Genomic DNA, 3,097 nt, shown 5'->3' with positions numbered 1-3,097 from the left:
GATATATTTCAGAAAAATATATTATGTTTATATATTAAATATATTTATAAATAATATAAATGTGAATATAAATACACACATGTAAATATTTTCAAAATATATACTGCATGTGTGTGTATTTATATACACACATAATAAATATACACCGTACACACACATATATTATGTAAACGAAAACTTTTATTTTGGATGCGATTAATCGCGATTAATCATTTGACAGCACTAATTATTATTAATATTATCAGGCAACACAAAACTGTTTCTTGATTTGAAACAATATCACATGCAGAAACTATGAAATACATTTTTCTATTAAGATATTTATTTTGTTAAGGAAAATTAATGGCCTTGGAGCAAAAATCTGGCTTTAAACTTGAAAGAAATAAAGATTTGACATTCATCGTGATAATTATCAATATTGATTGATATGAAAGAAATTATCGTGATGATTTTTTTGGCCATATCGCCCAGCCCTACCTGAGGGTGAGTAAATTAATAGCTAATGTTTATTTTTGGGTGAACTGTCCCTTTAAGAGTTTTTTTAGGAGCCGCAGAAACGCTGTGAGAGGAGAGGAAGGGAACGCTGTGAAGTAAAAATGGACATGGAACAGATTGAGAGGAAACTTTGGCACCTTGAGGAAACGGTCCGAGCGCCCAAATGTCACACCCAGGCCGCGCGCCAAACTGGTCCGCGTGTTGCCCAAGAGCGCCAGGTCAGAGCAGGAACTCCTCGGGCTCCAGTCCACACGCAACCTGTCACCTGCCACTGTGTGGGGAAGAGAGGATGAGCGACTCACTACTGCCCCCCACTGCCCTGGAGACCAAACCCTGCTGCAGGACAGCCCTACAATATCTGACCGCTATTATATACAGAAATCATAGAAAATATATATATGATCAATATAAATTATTATAATAAATATTAAATTAATAATATAATATATTAACATTGTTTAATAATACTTTTATTTATTTACTTGCATAAATATAGATATTAAAAAATTAGATAGACACGTATATAAAATATAGATAGATAGGGTGACCAGATGTTATTTTATTTTTTAATTAAGTTAAAAACAAAACTGAGCATTCTCCTATAATACAAATATACACAATACAAATCCGTATTTATTGCACATATTTACTGTAACAATAGTATTTTGGCTCCATAAAATATCTGATTGCTACCGGTATATTGTATAAATAAATATGAATATTATAAATATTATTTAATATATTACCATATAATTAAATATTACAATATTATAATTTTATTTATTTACATAATAAATTATAAAAGAAAAAAGAAAAAAGAAATATTATAAATAAAATATAATGAATATCTTACTACTTATAATATTACAATATTACTTATATTAATACTATATTGCTCCAAAATTTTATGTACATAAAAATATAAAATAAATAACAAATATATATATATTACATATTACATATTACATATATATAAAATATTCTTTCTGTGCAATTTATGTTTAATTTATTCCAGTTTATGTAAAGTTCAAACTCATCTGATCAATAAGAATCAGGGTCATGTGGTCTCCCTAATGCTTCAGATCAAGGGTTTCAGCAGAGGCTTCATCTGACTGCTTTCCACAGCAGAAGAGCTGAAGTGCTTCTCTAAAGCTCTCATGCATCAACATGCAGTCAAGATGCAACATTTATACAACCTACACGGCCAAACACAAAGCAGATCCACAGTGCTGTGCTTTCTCTGAGTGTCTATAACACACACACACGCAGAAATTATCTGGAAAACTCTAAACTGACTGGCTGGCTTGATGCACCTGGTGCATCAGTTTAGTTGGATGAAAAAAAGACCAGCATTCATTCATAAATGACTGTGTCTTTTCTTTCAATTCATGCACCAGGCCTCTCTGACGCGTAATCCTGATCGACTCGCTCACACGGCACACGACTTCACCGATGACATCACTTCCTGTGTGCGTGAGTGGGAATATTTACTTTCATTCATTAACACTTACACGGTGTTGACTACAGGAGTATCATTTCGAAAGGAAAGAACAACTATAGCGTTCAACAACAACAACAAGTTTACAATCTCACCAAACATGTCAAGAACATGTCTGTCATATTTCATCCCATTATAAAGTAGTAAGAAAATATTGTGCATGAGATTTTTTTTTTATGCAGAGAAATTTGCAGAACATTTCATGTATCGTAACTATTTTTGACTTAAACATTTACCTTAACAATGATCACTATTCTAATAAAAAATAAATAAAAAAATATATATAAGTGCAATCAGTCGATTAAATTTTTTTATCTAATTACATGTTTCAATTAATTAATCTAATTAATCACAATCACAAGTAGACATTACAAATTGTAGCTTTAGAAATATTTTATTTGATTCAACAACAAAAAAATTACACAAACATTTAGGCTACAACGGCCTAACAAACTATGGAACATAAAAGAAGATAATTTGAGAAACATCTCAGTATTGTTTGTTCATACAATGAAAGTCAAACAGCTTTGTTACAAACAGTCTTCAAAATACCTTCCTTTATGTTCCACAAAAGAAAGGTTTGAAATGACATGAGGGACGTGAGAGTAAATTATGACAGAATTAAAATTTTTTGGGTGAACTATCCCTTTAATGTTTTTATTATTATTATTATTAAACGATACTCTAAATAAGAAACTAAATCTGCCAGGAGGTGGCGGTAAATGTCTTAATTCGATTCGTTCGAACAGCTGATTCATTCAGGAATGAAGTAAACGGCTCTCTTTATGAATGGGCTTTGAATCATTGATTCACTCGATTCGTTCAGAACGCGGATTCATTCAGAAACTAAACACCGCTGTGTTGCTCGAAGACACACAACAATTCTGTTATGGCTTTAAAGGGAATATATTCTTTGCATAATTGAGCAAAAACACATAATATCGTGTTTAAAACATAACACAATATCAACTTCTTATTTACTGAACTGTTGTATAAAATCACATTTAAACTCGTGATATTCGGGACAAAATCAGCACTCGTGTAATACTGCTTTACCTGCTCGTGTGATATAAATGAGACAAAAACACATACAGGGGCATTTTT

The 3,097-nt window shown here is 31.4% G+C and overlaps 1 protein-coding gene across 3 annotated transcripts in view; it reads right to left on the bottom strand.

The window, feature by feature from the left end:
• LOC107729600 (protein FAM131A-like) overlaps positions 1–3,097 on the bottom strand; it is a 27,912-nt gene that overhangs the window by 20,905 nt on the left and 3,910 nt on the right. Inside the window, exon 2 of one of the 3 annotated variants that reach the window (XM_016540181.1) lies at positions 633–766. The exons of the other annotated variants lie outside the window; for them this stretch is intronic. The gene's annotated coding sequence lies outside the window, so the exon portion shown is untranslated. The remainder of the gene's footprint in view (positions 1–632; positions 767–3,097) is intronic. 3 annotated transcript variants of the gene reach the window in all.

Source organism: Sinocyclocheilus rhinocerous, unplaced genomic scaffold, assembly GCF_001515625.1.
Source record: "Sinocyclocheilus rhinocerous isolate Xijiao unplaced genomic scaffold, SAMN03320098_v1.1 scaffold1719, whole genome shotgun sequence".
Taxonomy (NCBI): domain Eukaryota; kingdom Metazoa; phylum Chordata; class Actinopteri; order Cypriniformes; family Cyprinidae; genus Sinocyclocheilus; species Sinocyclocheilus rhinocerous.
The sequence above is the reverse complement of the archived record's forward strand: the minus strand, read 5'-3'. Positions and strand labels throughout refer to the sequence as shown.